The following is an 18,517-nucleotide window of genomic DNA, read 5'->3' as shown; positions in this document are numbered from 1 at the left end:
TAATAAAACTTTTTTTTTTTTATATTTGGAAACAACGTGAAAAGAAGCAAACTTGAAGAAATATCTTCGTAATTGTGATAAATTTGTCTAGAATTTCACAATACAATGAAAAAAATCGAATAAATTATTAGAAACTGAATATTTCTCCATTTACGAATCTTATTCAAAATGAGACAAAGTGCATAAGTTAGTAGTAAAGATCACGTTATGCTGCATTGATCTCGCATGTTGCATAGTTGTGTTACTATGCATACACTTAATAGAAATAATAATGTTTACACTAATACACTAATAGAAATACACTAATAGAAATAATGTTTTCGAGTACAGAGAAATATATATCATTGATATTCGTAAAAATCTAGAAGCTTCTTGATTATATATATATTGCAATCTTTCAAAATATATTATACGTGGCATTATAGAGATCGATTGCTATACTTTCTCTATACATATTACATAATAATCATCCACTTTAACACGTTATCTTTATTATTGTTATTAAAGATTGTCCCTGGAACCCACTGTTCGTCAGAAATATTGCTTATATTTGTTTGTAGATAAATCGTTTAGGTACAACTTGATGTCTATAATTTTGCTAAATTGTTTAACATTCAAGTCGTGTTAATTTAATTGACTTAATTTACTAAAGTTTTATTTATCGAATAAGAGATTTTTTTCTAATATAGACATCCTTTTAACAACAAAACGTTATTAAAACAGAAAGAATCGGTCAATCTTATCGGTCTTATAAATTTCGCGATGTAATAATTTCGCTTTTTTATTTGTCTTGTAAACTATACAGATATTAAACAGAATTCTTCTTCCTCAGCTTTCAACAATGGAAGAAAAATCACTCGATGAAACAATGAAAATGGTTTGAACCTCAAGGGAAAAATGCAATCTATTGTTAAAAACTATGCAAAAAATATTTTTTTTAATTGCCAAATTTTAGGAAAACTTTGCACTATTATTAAATCGGTATCATTAAAAAACAATTTTGAAATTATGTAAGAATTTTTTTTGGAATAATATTTTTAGTTTAAAACGAATAAAACCAATATTCAGCTTTTTTGTAAAAAAAAAATTAATTAAAATTCATTTTTTTTAAAAAAATTTACCGATAAAAGATAAAACTAAAAATATTCCGTCAAAGCTATCAAGTTTTTCTAATTAAATTTTGTTATCTTAATGAATGTAAATTTATAACGTGTATTATTATTATTATTATAAGGCAATTACAAGATTTATTTCTTTACAATTCAGGCAATAACAAATCTTCATCCATCTACTTGATTCGTTGCCGTTATATTTATTGTGTATATTCATGTATAATGCCATATACATGATAATTATGCAAATATATCAGTATTTCTATTCTTGAATTTTAAAAATTCAAAAGCTTTCAAAAGCGTTCTAAATTGTTTATATATTAAATGTACGTCAAATACTGGAGTACAATTGCATTAATCTGATGTCATTTATATACACAATTATTTACTTATCTAGTGATCATAGAAACATATTGATTGCAATTTCAAAATAAGAAAATTTAATAAATATTATTTTCATATATGCAGTATTTAAAAACAAGAATATTATAATTAAAAGAATCATATTTTAACTGGTTATTGTTGTTAGTTAAAAAGATCTGTCATAAGAAAAAGATATTTTACATTTAGCATTAACTTTGAGCAATTATCAGACATTAAAATTCCTTTTAAGCAATATTAATTTTTTGAGAAATATACAATTCTCTTTGTTTATCAACTTCAATTATACATAAATTATCACTGTACAAAATTTATTTATTGTGTGATTTAAAAAATTGCTTTAAAGGAAATGAAAATGAGTATAGTTCAATTTAGGTTCTGTAGATGGATTTAATTTGATTTCGCATGATCCATATAGTGAAAAGAGTGTAATCAAGATTCTAATTGTTTAGGAAATAAGTGAAAAATTTAATTTGTTGAAAAATCAACATAAACGCCAGAAACATTTATTAGAAAAGTGACATTTTTCAAAGGAATAAAGCAATAATTGATACTGAAGAAAACCAACAGAATAACAGCTAATTTTCAGAACAAATTTTTATTAAATTTATTAAATTTTTTTGTATATATAAAATTTTGAATCCTAAAAAAAATAACGTGCTTAAATACCATTTAATCAAAATTTTCTAGATATTTTCTATTTTTTAAAATATTATATGATAAAAAAATAAATTTTTTTAAATTAAAGTAAATTCAATTGAATCTGCATTTTTTTATTGAAATTCATCTTTTCTTATCTTATTGTTGTGTAAAAATATAAATAATAAGAAATAATGGATTAATCATAAATTAATATTTCTTAAATCAAATTTATTAAATTTTTCGAGCGGAAGAATCTAGTGTTTTCATTTGGTATATGAAAAATTCTAAAGACGCCTTATAGTTTTTAAAGCACATCCTTTCAATACATTTTTTATTTGAAAGTAAATCTAAAATTTCCTGTCTTTGATTTTTTTTCTTCTCTCATTTCTCTCTGATTTTTTTTAATCTAAAATGTATAAATTAAATATAATACAATTAAAAAGTATCAAAAATATAAACTTAATTTTCATAAGTAAATCTTTCATATAAAAAAAACATGGAGTCAAAAATGGGTTTACCTGTCAGTTATACCAATATGCATCAGTGATAATTATATCGTACAAATATTTAAAATATCTTTTGCTGGAATTTATTGAGTTAAAGTTTGTTCTCTATAACTTTTGATGAAAAGAATTTTTGTTTGTGTGCATGAGAAAGAGAGTTGATATCATTGACACCAATTTCAAGTAATTGTTGGGGTTTTTTTTGTTACTGATCGTATAGAAATAAAAAATCATAAATTCTGTTAAACTTACACAAATTTCATACGAAAATTGACGATTTAATTTAACTGATAAACTTGACATAACGTAATTACATAAAAATCACACTTAATCAAATAAATTTTACAGTTCAATTCCCCAAAAGTAATAAGAAAGCAAAATGATACTGAAACTCATTTTGAATGAAAGGAAGATAATGATAAGCCTTTTTTTTTCTTATAAAAACAAACTAAATTATAAGAATAGAATTATTAATAATTAATATCATTTTTAATACTAATGTTGCTGCATCCAAAAGTCACTGATAATATAAAATTAAGCTTCATTATAAATTAATTTTATCAGATTCCATTAAATGATCCAGCTTCATTAAGCATATCTGCTTGTAAAATCGCAATAATATAATTGAAATATGCAAATCATTGATCACGTTATAACATCAAAACCGTTTGAAACAATACCGGAACGATGTGCCTAAAAGATAATTAAATGAATTTAAAGAAAGATAGTAATTTATTTTAAAGAGATGAGATTTATTGTGGCAATTTGTTATGAGAATGAAAATACCGTTTGCAGTCTAGATGCAGAGAAATGATGTGCATTCTAAACCAGCCTGAAAGCAAAACATCCAACAAACGCGCCATGGAAAAGAAAGAAATATAAAATTTCATACCAAAAGGAAAAGCGATATAGGAAAAAATGGTAAATGTCAAAATTTTTGAAAATTAAATTATGAGTTATTTTTTTTATTATTAATGTAATATTCAAATCAGTTTGATAAACTTCAATATAATTGTATAATAAATTTCATAGCATGTAACATCATGCTATATTAACCTGTTAATCGGTTATGACGCATATTTTAATACGAATCGAGTTGAACATAAAATAATTACCCGATTAACAAGTTAAACAAAAAAAAGTTCATTCATCATAATTTTTTTCAAATCGCAATCACTTAAGAGAATTATACAAATCAAGTCTTCTATTTTAGCAATAAAACAATCTGTACTTCAGTAGTAACGATATACAGATATATTATTTTATAAAGCAAATATAAGTGAAGTAGAAGTTTTTATGACTGCGCATTCATATAAATACCCGATCAATTTAAGAATAGTCAAGACTTCTTCAAAATCTATAAATTTTCCTATACAAACTCTACGATTACAGCTAAAACAGAATTGCCATAAACAATTTAATGAATATGTACGAAAAGAATACAATAAAATTTGTTTAAAAAAGGAAAAACATAGAAAAGCTTCCATTTTTAATAAAAAAAGTTAGTTAAATGTTGAGAATCTGAATCATTAAATTCAACATTAATTATGATTTTCTTGTAATTAATATTATCTGATCAAAATGCTACCGATGTTACAAATTTGATAACATTTTTCAGCCCATTAAATATGGGTGTACTTCTACGTCTACGGCATCAATCATGAAAGAAAATAGAAAAAAAAATTGATTTAAAGGGATGTAAAAGAATAAATATGTGTAAAATGACTGCACATGCTTTGGAAACCGAATACTAAGTTTAAAAAAAATAACATGAATCATCTTTTGACGATTGATTGAAAGCAATTCAGACTTGCTAGAACGCTTTTTGGCGACGGATCGAACTAAAGTATTCTTGATATAATTTCAAGAAATATAAGAATGATATCAGATTCCAATGTGTAAAAAACTTTATTTTGCATAAATGCTTAAAAATCGCAATCAATTAAGTGACTTCTACAAATTATCACCCTTTATATAAAAGCAATACCGTTGGACAGAGGCGGTGAAATTATATCAGCAATGGTTAAACAACTTTAAAAAAGCTATTTTAACTTTTTAAAAATAATATTTATTAGGGCAGTATGTTATAAGAACGAATATCCAGCCGATGGCCAAGATTCCTTCAAATGATGTATATTCTATATTAACCTCTAGGTAAAATTAACGTAAAATTTCCGTCAAATGTGCCAAAATGTTGCCGATTTATAAATTTGATAACATTCTTCAATCCTTTAATTATGAGTCTACGCCTACGTCTACAACATCAAACGTAAAAATTTTTTTTAAATAGATTTAAAGAGATATAAAAGAATAAATATGCATAAAATTATTCTACATGTATTGGCAACAGTAATACATAATGATCAATTAAAAAAATATGACTCCTCTTTTGACGATTGATAGAATGCAATTCAGACTTGCTAAATCGCTTTTTGGAGGCGGATTGAGTTAAAATATTTTTGATGTAATTTCAAGAATTATAAGAAGAACATCAGATGCCAGTTAGTAAAAAAACTTCATTTAGCCTAAATACCTTAAAAATCGGAATCAATTAAGCCTATTCTACAAATCATCATGCTTTATATAAAATCAATATGTTTGACCTCGGCGGGGAAATTATATCAGCAATGCTTAAAACTGTCTTAGAAAAGCTATTTTAAATTTCAAAAAATAATGTTTATTATGGCAGTATGTTATGAGAATGAATATCCAAGATTCCTCCAAATGATGTATATTCTGTACTAACCTCAAGGCAAAATTATCGTAAACTTTCCGCCAAAACGTGCCACGGGGGAAGAAAGAGATATAAAAGCTCATCCTGGCATGCGAGAGAAAGGCGAAAGAGATATAAAAAAGCTGGCATTTTTTTATTCGAAAGGAAAAGAATGGCGGGAATTACAATAATTGAAAAGAAGAGCAAGAGTTTGGCAGAGGGGTTGCTGTCACTTTTAGAGACAAATACCGCCCTCACAGAAACCACTTTCGTGCCTCCAGTGTCCCTCTCCCCTGTAATTTCCTTTGCCGACGCTAATGTTTTTTTATTTACTCGAAACAACCGCCCGACTCTCTGATTGGTGGAAACGGAATTGAATGCCATCATGATGATGATGATGATGATGAGTGCCCGAGCTCAGATGATCCGACGAAGCAATTGACGAATAGGAGAAGGGATTGCGGATTTGTGGGTGGCATTTTTAGTGCCACAGGTGAAAAAGAGTCGGGATGGCTACAGAGTGAGATTTTTGGAAGAAGAAAAAATGAAGCACGCAGAGATCGGTGGGCATTAAATATTAATATTTTTGCATTAAATTAAACTGACTGAAATGTAAATAAGAAGGAATTTTATCTTATAACGCAAGATGTTATTCTGGAAGGATTAAAGACTAAAATTATGACTGTATTAATGATAATGATTAGATGTGATGATTCTGATATAATTGATATAATTTAGGTATCTTTGACTATCTTTAAAATGGAATTTCATCCAATAAACAGATACAGAAGAAGTGTTTCTTTTCTAATAAAGGGTTAGATTAGAGGGTAATACTATGGAAAAAATTGTTGCATATAAAATGTAAAATACAAGCATTTAAAATAAAGGAAATTATGACGGAAAGGGTTTAGTATATATTTATTCTAACCATGAAATTTATTTGGTGTTTTCGAATTCTTTTTAAGACAAATTTAAAAATATCTTTTACTCTCAATACCATTACTGAAAAAAAAAATTAAGAAATTTTGGAATATTCCTCTTCTTACAGATAGCATACATAAAAAGGAAAAGAATAGGCGCTGGAAATATATACTAATTTTAAAAATACTTAGTGGCAACTAAATCATTAAATTTCTTATAATAAATACATTTCATTAGCATTAGGATCATCAATATAACCCAAACCATTTTTTCATATATTTAACCCTACAGTGCGTTTGGCTACACGTTTTTGCTTCCATTTATACTCTTCACATGACTGTTCCGAGAACAACAATGATGGCTGAAAATCCTTTTTTAAACACTTTTTGATAAATATTTGTAATAACGACCAATATATGGCAATAGAGATACTAGAATTAGATCAGGAACTTGGAAAAATACCAAGATGGTTATAGTATAAATAGTTCTACTATTAAAAATACTACCATTTTTTTTTTTTTTGCATTGTAAAAAAATATAGGTAAAAAGGGACTTTCATACCAACTATAATGTGATTTGTGTCACTGAAATATTGTATAGTTCTTAATGTAAACATTTGCCTATTTTAATTTCTTTAATTTCACAAAAAATAATTAAAAAATGTAATAATTTTCTTAAATAAGGGCCAGTTACTCAAAACACACATTTTTTTTGGAAAGAAATAAAAATTACTGCATTTTAGGGTTAAAAGAATATTAATAATTACAGCGAATTTAATATTTGAACCATGACCTTCTTTGTTTAAATCAATAATAGTCAAATTTCTTATTTAGACAAAATATTCTAATGTATACAATGTATATAAATAATAAAAGTGCTAATAAAATAATTATCGTGTGCTTTTTAACTGATATTAGCTTGAATTCCGAATATTTATTACAGCAGAAACTTTCTTCAATCTTATTTGTAATAAATTTTTTCTTCAAATTTTCATTAATATATGATTTCATCTTTGAAACATTATTATTAAAGATCAAGAAAACGAAAGAAATTATATGTTTATAAACAGATTAATCTTTCCCCTTTAGCCTATTAAAGACAGCCATTGTATGATGAAAGATGGTGTTTTTAAATAATAGGATTGATGAGAAACTTTACTTTCTTGGAATATAATTATAATAATTACAGCAAAACAGGTGGATGAAAAATTGATTTAATAACAACTCTGACATGACAGAATTATTAATAACGATAAAATTTTGGTACTTTAAACGAAAACAGTGACAAAGCAAAATCAAATAACTGTAGTCTTCTCCTAATTGCCGCTATTATATCTCAATCCATAGAATTAATTAATTAAAAACGCAAAATATTCTGAAAAATATGGCATGAAAATAAATCTTCTTAATGGAAATACTGTCACTGATTTGCCATTGATTTATGAAAAATTAAAATCACCATACCATACATCTGGGCATGAATGTTTTAGAAATTAATCTTTTGAGACATATAAGAATTTTTATTTGAATTAATTTCAAGTGTGTGCTATTAGAACATGAATTTATGAATCATGAGTATCATAGCAATCTTATCACTCGAATCTTAAGGGGGGGAGGGATATTTTACCTCTACCCTGATGTTCGAAAATAATAATAATAAAAAATTATCTGTTAATTATTGATAAACGAAAGAAATATAAATAAGGAATATTATTATTTCGATAGTTATTTTCGTATTATTTTCGATATAAAATAATACATCATAATTAAATTTCTTCACTCGAATCTGAAGGGGAGTAAATATTTTACCTCTACCGTAATATTCAAAAATAATAATTATAAAAAAGGATGCATTAATCATTGATAAACGGACGAAATATAGATGAGGAATATTATTATTTTCATAAATTTAACTAAACATAACAATTCATAACTAAATTTTTTGGTAAATGAAGATTTCGAAGCTGGAAACCTCTGAAAATGTTTCCGTAGTCTGCAAATTAGTTCCCGCCTTTAAAAATAGTTTTTTTTTTTTTTCAATTTTTCTCAGAGATTATTTTCATATGTTTACCGAAACATCCGTACATATATCAGCGAGTTTTAATACGCATAAAAATATGCCAATCAATTATTTATCGAAAGCTTCTTCATAATAAAAGAATATTTCCCATGCTAATAGTTTAATTTTATACATTTAAATAAAATACATGTTGCATCGGTTTTTACAAAGTTGTTAAACGTTACAAGAATTTGAGCAAGATTGTCGATTTTCAGATAAACATATGCATTCTTAAATTTCATATAAATAGCAATAATTATAATAATAACAGATGCGTGTCATTTTAATGGAACAAGTAAGAGTAAATGTTTGCTTTAACTTTTTAAAGTAATTCAATCTCTACGAATAATAATAAGAGATTTGAATAATGTCAGCATATGTCTGAGTGTGTTAACGTTTGACAGAACTTTTGACCTAAATCTACCAAATTTGGCACATATATAGTTTAAAAGATGAGAATATGCACCTCGAAACAATTTTTTTAAAATAGTAATTACAATTTAATTAAAAATCAAACGAGTACGAGTTCCTAAACGAAAGTACTATAGCCCATAACAGATTTTTTTATATTAATCTACAATTTAAAAGCAGTCTTTTAATTGACCCCAATTTATTTGTCTTAAATTATAAAAAAATACTTTTTTCAATAGTTACACAACAGTAACTTTTTTCAATAGTTTAACAATAATTTTTATTGTGATAAAATTCAAACATTTTTTTAATTTTTAATAAATTTTTTAGACGCGTGATTTTTTTTCCATTACTGAAAGCCAAAAAAAAAAAAAGAATTCCTTTTATTTCTGTACAATTTATTTTAACAAAAACAACAACAACAAAAATAATAACAATAAACGTTGTTACAATATTAAAAAAGGCAACGTATAATTAGATCACTCAGACATTTAAATTTTTATTGGGACTATGACGTCATGGAACTCAACACTATTAGGAGTGCTCATGTACACTATAAAGGCTATTAAAATAAGATTTCTTTAATGTCTCTCGCAATTTAATGATTAAATATATTGTATTGGAATAATACTGGATATCAAGTTTTGCATAAAAAATTTAACTGAAATTAAAAACATCTAACATTCCCAACAGCCAACTAGTCTTCGTGAGTTGAGAACTAGCTTTAAATAAAATAGGACATAATTCATTAAAACTGAATGACAATGAATATATCCTGCAAGTAAATTTGTATGTAAATTACGTTCTTCCAATTCAATTGAAAAATAAAATGAGTGTTATGATAAAAATAGGATGATGGTATTATATTTCGAAAGTCATCATATCGATGAACAGAATTGAAACAATATCATTCTAAAAAGAAATCATTTAATACATTTAAATTTTAAAAAACTTTCTTGGAAGACTGAATCACGTATATGAGAGTAAAAAAAAGGAAGGGATAAAAGCAAATTGAATCTCTTATATTTATCCGATAATAAAAGATTATGTTTCTTAGAATTTATAGTTTATAATTGTCCCAAATTTTATTATTGTTGTAGAATTCACCTTAGTATGTATTAAAAACTCCACCGAGTATTGGATTATATAACAAAAATCTTGCTGTAGAACCTAAGTTTAAAATATTATTTGATTTATTGTGATCAAATAGTTGTACAATTTTATTAAAAACACTAATTAAAAAAACGTGGATCGACAAATGCTAGTGTAAAAACTAGTTTAGCCATTAATTATATAAACATGAAAATGAACCTGAAACGTTAATTATATAAACGTGAACACTGCAGCCTATTATCTCTTCATTTGGGAATTTTTTCATCAGTTTTCTAAAAGATCAATATAACCTAAAAACTCATATGCTTCTAACATTTTAGAAAAGGGATTCTATGGGAATAAAGATAAAAAAATTCTTTAAAATAATTAATGTGCTCTTAAGATTTGTGCTTTTTTAATCTTAAAGTTGTTATCACTTCCTATTTTATGACGATTTCTGGATCATTTTACATGCAGATATAAATCAGACTCCTGAAAGCAGAAAGCCATCTCATCCTTTTACCGGAAATATCAGAGACACAACCTCGAAAAGGGCCTCGTCAGTTTCAAGGGTAGGAGCGATCAAACTTAACGATCCGTGTAGAGATGAGATAATTAACAAGCCCCTGTAATTTAAGCCTTATTCTTCTGCTACTTGAACACCAAAAGGGAACAAAAATGCCCATATCTCTGAAGAATTTTTATGTTTGTGGAATTTGCAGCAGAAAGCGTCAGGAAATACGACCCAGAAATACGGGAAAAGATATATGGAAAACGAGAGTAAAGGCGACAGATTGGTTCACGCATTCTTTCTTTCTCGAACGGAAATGCAAAGCTTTTCTGACAAATTGGAACATGTGCGGTACTTTGGGGCTGTTTGTGAGAGCATGATCTATGGTTTACATTCTCGTGATATTTATCTTAGATCCGATTTAATGCCGTTGGAATGTGCAATTCAAGGTTAAATGGGACTTAAAATAGCTTTTTAAAATAATTTGATAGTTCGAGTTATACTTTGGGAGCAAGTGAAGATTAGAATGGTAATTGGAAAATCTATGATTTCATAGATATAATTCCCTGTCAGAAATCACCTGAAACAGAAAAGTATTTCAATTTCGATAATTTAAATAAATAATTCAAGTAAGATTATAGAGTTACCAAAATTGATTTGCTTTATTAAGTTTGATTTGAATCCTGCACAAAGCAAATTTTATTGCCAGAATTTAAAATCCATTCTCATTCTATTAATGAGATGATTATTAATGAGTTCAATTACTGATTTATAGAATCCATCGTATAAAACAAGGTTATATAAGAGCGAAATATTTTCTTTATCACTTGAACCCGTTCTCACTGAAGGCACACAAAAACATAGGGAAGAGAAACTTACGGTATGGCTATTATTTCTTTACTTCCTCATGATGATGTAATGATGCAAAGTTGAGCTAATCCCTGCAGATGATGGGATTTATCTTCTACGAAAGTTGTACTGTAGTCGTACTTAATCTTTATAATTAGCCTTAACACAGGACTTATATTGTTGTGGCCTCCAGATAATTCATCAAACTAAGTACACCTTCGGATGTGGCAGATGTGGCTCGAGCCCCTCATATTTAAATATCTATGTGAAATTCAACTAAATTTGATCTTTGCGTATAAATTAATAATTAATTATGAAAAAACTCATTATTTTAGTATAGAAATATAGCCGAATAAACATATAGAAATCACTTACTTAATATACGAATGAATATCACTTACTTAAAATACGAATAATTTCGCGATACATTAGACTGTAATTTTCTGTAATTTTTAGGGGATATATTTCAAAATACAGGTTTTTTTTTTCTTGATGCATGTACACATTTTACGAATAACCAAAAGTTAAAGCATACAGAAAGAAGTCACTTTTGCAAGAGAGCATTGGAGCTGAAAATACAAGGGAAGGGGACCGCTACATGTGACTAGGGATTGCAATACCGGTATACCGGGATACCGAATACCGGTATTTTGAGCCATTTGTACAATTTTGTAATACCGGTATTCACAAGTTTAAATACCGGTTTTTCGGTACTTACTAGAAATTTTTAAAATTGTCTCCACTATATGTTCAGATAGCGCTAACATAGCAAAATAGTATACGTTTTTGTTTTTATGTCTCCCTAACGGGCAAAATTAATTAGCTAATGAATGGCTTAATTAATAGCTTAATTCTAAATTAGCGAAACATGGATTATCCCTGAAAGAAAATATTGTATCCTTAACGACTGATGAAGCAACAATTATGAAAAAAGTTGGGAAGTTGATTGGTGCAAATCAGCAGTTGTGCTATGCACATGGAATTCAATTAGGAGTAATAGATGTATTATATCAAAAAGATAAAGAACAGAAGAATCCAAATACTGGGGATATAGAAATTTCGGATTCCAACTTTCAAAAAAAATGAGAGTGAGAGTGATATTGACAATGAAGATAATGACATTGTAATTGTTGAAGAAGATATTGCTAATGAGGATGAAATATTAACCTATCAAGAATTGCTTCCTATAATTTATAAAGTTCAAAAAATTGTTAAGATATTTAAACGTTCCCCTATAAAAAGGATATATTACTAAAATATATACCAACTGAAAATAAAACAGAATATATGTAAATATTAGATTCTAAAACACGTTGGAACAGTTTACTCCTAATGATGGAACGATTTTTGAAACTGAGAAATCCAATCCAAAAAGCAATAATCGACTTAAACCTGTAATTTAATTTTTCAGATAGTGAATTCGACTTAATATCCAAAACTATATCAGCTCTACTTCCAATAAAACTGACTATTGAGGCATTACGTCGAAGAGATTCTAATTTATTAACAGCTGATACAACAATAAATTTCATGTTGCAGTCACTGAAAGAACAGCACACATCACTATCTGAAGAATTATATATTACATTGAAAAATCGCACAGGAGAAAGGCATTCCGAGATAGAAAATGTCTTATGGTATTTACATAATTATAATGATTTTAAAAATGAAAATGAAAAAGAAGAAAAGAAAATAACGGATTCAAATCTAATTGTTTAGAATAAATTTTCTTACAATTTTTAACCCACAAACCGATCCACATTCAGAAGAATTCGGTTCAATTATCGAAGATTATGATGTCACTACTGTCGATAGTGAAAAGGAATTGTCTCTTGAAACAAAAATTAGGATTAGCGATAAATAAAAAAATTTCAATGAACCAAAATACAATACAGAAATCAGCTATATCCAAAACCATCCGACGAGAAATCGATTCATTTGAAAATGAGGGATTTAGAGGTAAATACTTGGAAAAAGTATATCGCGCATTGCTAACAGTACCACCAACTAGCGAATATGCCGAAACAGCGTTTTCGACAACTGGTAATTTTTACACAAAATTACTTTTCAGGCTTAATGACAGTACAATCGATGCATTATGTTTTTTAAGATCACATTTCAAAAATTTGTATTAGTACCACAGACTGAATAGTGATATTTACACTTTTTTGTGATTTAAATAAATAAGTTGTTTCTTTACTTTTTTGTGATTCTTTATATACTGTTATAATTTATAAGTTACAAATTATTTTTTGTGATATTTACACTCTCTAACAAAACTGACAAATAAAACAAAGGAACACCTGTGTTTTCTTTCTTTTTTAAAAATTTCTAATACCGGTATTAAAACCGGTATCCCGGTATTAAGATTTAAAAAATACCGAATACCGGTATTGAAATTTTGGTCCGGTATTGCAATCCCTACATGTGACCCTTTGTTAATTAATTCAACAAATTATATCTATTTAAATTTATAACATAGGGTTAATGAAATGCAAACTTACGCAAATATATTTAGATAACAAAATCGAGAGAATAACAGCTTGTGGTGTTTGTATGCCTTTGAAAATTATATTCTTTGAATACTACAATTCTTTGCTTTTATATTGGTTATTGGAGTATATTAACTGGCCATTGAAATGTCATCTACGGACTTCTTGCCATTAACATATAATGTTCGTTTTAGATCCCGAGACTAGCAGTTTTGGACAAATTTATTTCGCAAAGGGTTTTATGCGCAGTAAAATTGAAGTATTGCTGCAATTCTTATTGCGATTTAATCTTGATTTCAGCCCCGTTAGACGCATTCTCTTCCAGTATTTTGTCCCGTTTGTCGTTTTGGATCATACTATTTTATTTCGTAAATTGTGTATTGATTTCTCATATGGCAGCTTAAATGACTTCATTTTTTTTATAATTCATAATTTGGTGGAATAAATGTTTGCTGGAGCATGCGCAACAGGATTTAAGAATTGATTGCATGTCATGTTGCTACCTTAATGCTATTATTCATGGAACTATGTTACTTGATACTAAAGGTTTAATTTGAGTTGTTAACTGCAAATATATCTGTGAAATCTCTGTTGTACATTTTATACGGTGTATTCTTTTCCTTAACTTAATAACGAATTTCTTGTCGCTACATATCTAATCCATGTACTAGTATTAATTCAAAAATGCTTTATTTCATATCCGTTATACCTTTAAAGTGAGTATCTCTATTTATGGGATGCCCAGTACGTATTTGAAACTGGTTTCCGATTGCATGTCAGCACCAAACGATGGAATAAATTCCAATTTAAATTCATGATTTGGCAATCAATCAAAATATCAATTAACAATATAAGTTCTTCATCTCTTAAAAGAAAAAAGTTTTTTATTATTTCATTATCCGTTCGAAAACAATCTTTCTTTTAGCTGTTTTTAAATCCCTCCTTCTTCCCTGCCTAGAGCAGTCAATTTAAATATTATAGTTTCTCTAATTCTTTACTGGTAAAACAGCTTTCTACTGCTTCTAAAAAGAAATATATGTACCAAATGGTATTTCTCCCCAACTGCGATTGTAAAGTTTCAACTGTAGTACATTAAAAGAATATTAATAATAAATCGATTTTAAATATTTGAGTTAATTTTATAAGTGCATGACAGTATCAAAAAATCAAGAATAACCTTACAAAAACATTTAATTGCACTAATTGCGTAATCATGCAATAATAGAAAATTACTATACTTATCTTTGATCGCGCATAACAGTCGTTCTTTATGTAATAATCATTATTTCAGAACTTATTCATTTCAGCCTTTATAAAAAAATATATTAAGACGTCTGTTGAGGCTAATTATAAAGTAAATGAGATCATATATTCGAGATCGTAAGCATTGAAAATATAATGCGTAAGATAATTATTCTATATAGAGAAGTTCTATAATTGAAAAATAATTTTCTTAAGATAATCCACTGTTCTGGTAATTAGCAGAAAATCATTATCAGGCAGAAAACTCAGATTTCCACATCCATTTTTGCTAATGTTGCTAATTTAAATTGCTATATTTATAATATACTTAAAATAAAAAGCGAGGCTCAAACTTTCACAGCGGCTTCTAAGATTGGAACTAACCAACTTTAATTCCCTTGTAAATATTTTATAAAACTATCAACAAATTAACTTTCATTAGTCTCAGTTTCATCGCTTATTTATTTAGAAATATTTATTAATGCAAAGAAGATAAAATAATTTCCGAGATTTTCATTTTATTTTTATACCAAAGCTATTCTCAATATCACAACTATGAATTTTATGATTTTCTAAATATTAGCGCTTATTTTATATCGATTTATTTTAAAGCGCATGTTTTGATATTTAAAATGTTAAATTCCTAGTTCAAAAATTCTGTATTTTGCTAAGTGTTTTTTAGTATAACTATATTTCCTGATTTAAAAATAGTTTTAAAAGTTCTCTTAGTAGTCATTTCAAATTATTAGTGAGTCATTTTTTAAATTTTCTTCTTATGATGCTGTAATTCTTAGTTTCATGCTAATGTTCTTCAACTAACTCATAAATAATGAGGTCATTTCATCAAGTTTATGCCATTGATAATTTTGATTATTTTATAAGTAAAACTACTTGTCTGACTCTTTATTATTAGCTATACACTTAAAAAAAATCTTTCAATGCCATTGTTATTAACTATTAGTGTAACTATTATTTTTGTCCCTTACTAAAATTCCAGTTTCATATAAATATTATTGTCTTTCAATCGAACTTTTTGAGATTATTTTATTATTATTACTATTTTACAAATTTCTTTGTTTATTATCATTTATTTTTCACTTTTAAAAATTGTTGAAACTATGTAACTATTTTAAGTTATTCTTTTTTTCTTTTCTTTTTTTTTTTGAAAAAAAAAAAGAAAAAGAAAAGAAAAACCAAACTGAAAAGAAATACTCTATTTTTTTTCAATCAGACTTTTTCCGTAGTCAGCTAAATTTTTGTACGCTTTAACACCTTCTTTTAATTTAATTAATATTAATGTTTTAATCGCTTTGTTTGGTTGAATTTCTATTCTTTTATTATACGTCTTAGGTAGCATGGTGAATTTTGCTCTTGCAACATAAAAACCAAAACATTTCTACAATTCTAATATAACGTTTTTTAAAACCAAAAACAACTCTTAAATCTTGTATATTTATAATTTGATTTATATATTTGTCTTAATCAGTACTTTGCAAAGATCATTGGAAGATTTGAATCTTGCAACGAAATAACAATTATTATTTCTAAAGAATCTTACCTCACCTGGTACTTTGCAGAAACATTTAAAAATTTTACAATGTACCGGACGAAACAAGGAAGAATCTGGTTCTTGTGACTTAAAACTAAACAATTATTATAATTCATGTTTAAAAATTTTATTAAGACAACTTTTAAATCTTGCCTGTTGTCTTTCTATTTCTCATTTTCTTTATATATATATATATATATATATATATATATATATATATATATATATATATATATATATATATATATATATACATCCCTCTTACATCACTTTCTCTCTCTCTCTCTATATATATACAAATTTTTGTCCGATCTTTTGTGCTTTTTAATAAGAAAAGTGTCATTGTTAACTTATGAAAATTCAGAGACTAACTAAAGTATAAATTAATTTAAAATCACTTAAGCTGTTGACCTTTCTCTGCCATATCTTCCAAAAGTATTATCTATCAAAATTAAACTATTCACTTTCTTAAAACTCAACAAATTACCTTTTATATGATACTAATTAAATCCAAAACATTTTTCTTTATTTTTAAGATAATTTGAAAATAAAATTTGATACAAAATCTTTAAAAACATTTTTATTGATATAATAAAATTCAGATTAAATGCAGTGCTCCTTATAATTTGTTTAATTTCGCGCTTTTATCAATATTAAAATTAGAAAAAAAAAGTTTTAGTATCTTCGTTGTAATATTTTCCCTTCGATTTTTATATAATTTTTAATTTGCGAGTTTCGCATTTTGTAATTTGGAAGCGCAATAATTTATAACAAACCTTATCCTCGAAGTAGAGTTTTTCCTCCGAATTTTATTTGTAGTATGTGTATTTTTTAATTTGCGCACATACAAATTTGCAATCGACTGGTTCCATTGAATTTATATTTTTCAGTCTTATACAAGACAAAATAGAAACAAAAAGCAAAAAAAAAGAAAAAGAAAAAGAAAAAAAAAAGACATATGAGTAATTTAACAGCCAGGAATACTAATATTCAGGACGAACAAGCTAACAGCTAAAGACAGACGGCAGTTTTATAAATACTGTTTAATCTACATATCATTAAAGGTAATATGAATAAGGTAATATCTTCGAATTTAACTACGATTAAAACCAATCTCTCCCCCCCCCCCCAAAAAAAAATCTTTTCATACTAGTTGCTCTTCAAATACAACTTACATGGCGGCAATCATGAAACCCATCAGGGAATAAAGCGTTTCTTTTTTTAGGGGGACACATCCAGTGGGACTGTCAGAGCGCCCTCGTCGGTTTTAATGAGGGACGACGTTGAGTAAGCGAGCCCCGTTCTTCGACACTGAGGATTCCGTGTTCTCCTACGAGGGATGCCCTCCAAATGAATGGGCCCTCCTCTGCAATCGCAGAAGCGGAACCGCGACGTAAACACTTTTCAAGGCGGACTGTCATCAGCGAGGAATTTTGGAAGCGCTGCTGTGGCTTGTTTGAAAGATGGGACAAACTTTAAAGAGGGGGAAAAAGTGTCTTGAGATTTCGGTCGATAAGAAAGACTAATAAGAGAGGATCAGTGCTTCTTTAGTTTGCAGCGCAGCTTCGTATATCAGGGGTTACACGCCAACTTGAAAGGTCTTTGGCAACGTGTCTTTTAATTCTGAGAAGACTGTTTAAATTTAATGTCTTAAATAAAATTGATTGGCTCATAGAAAAAAAAAAAATTCCCCCGAAAAAAAAAACCACCCTTCGAAATAAAAATAACTATATAATTTACTTTCTTTAGTTATATGAAAGACGGAATACATTTTAAAGAAACTGTTCCGAGATGTCGATCTATAAGAAACACTAATAAAAGAAGTTCAAAACTTTTTCATTTTACCGTAGTTCCTTATAATAGAAATACATGATGGGTTGAAAGATCTGTGACTACGTATGCTCTTGTGTTAGGATTATTCGGTTTTGATAAAACTATTTAGATTTTAAATTAAATTAATTAGCATGCAGGAAAGAGTTTATTTCTTTTTTTTAAAACCGAAATAAAATGAATTATAAAAAAATGATATTATTATGTTAAG

The 18,517-nt window shown here is 27.3% G+C and overlaps 1 long non-coding RNA gene across 1 annotated transcript in view; it reads right to left on the bottom strand.

Annotated features, from left to right (window-relative positions):
- The window catches only part of LOC129966931 (uncharacterized), a 57,560-nt gene extending 39,725 nt beyond the window's left edge, over positions 1 to 17,835 (bottom strand). The window contains exon 1 of the long non-coding RNA XR_008784317.1: positions 17,652 to 17,835. This is a non-coding gene — a long non-coding RNA (uncharacterized LOC129966931). The remainder of the gene's footprint in view (positions 1 to 17,651) is intronic.
- Between the last annotated feature and the right edge of the window lie 682 nt (positions 17,836 to 18,517).

This window comes from Argiope bruennichi, chromosome 4 (assembly GCF_947563725.1).
Source record: "Argiope bruennichi chromosome 4, qqArgBrue1.1, whole genome shotgun sequence".
Lineage (NCBI taxonomy): Eukaryota > Metazoa > Arthropoda > Arachnida > Araneae > Araneidae > Argiope > Argiope bruennichi.
The sequence above is the reverse complement of the archived record's forward strand: the minus strand, read 5'-3'. Positions and strand labels throughout refer to the sequence as shown.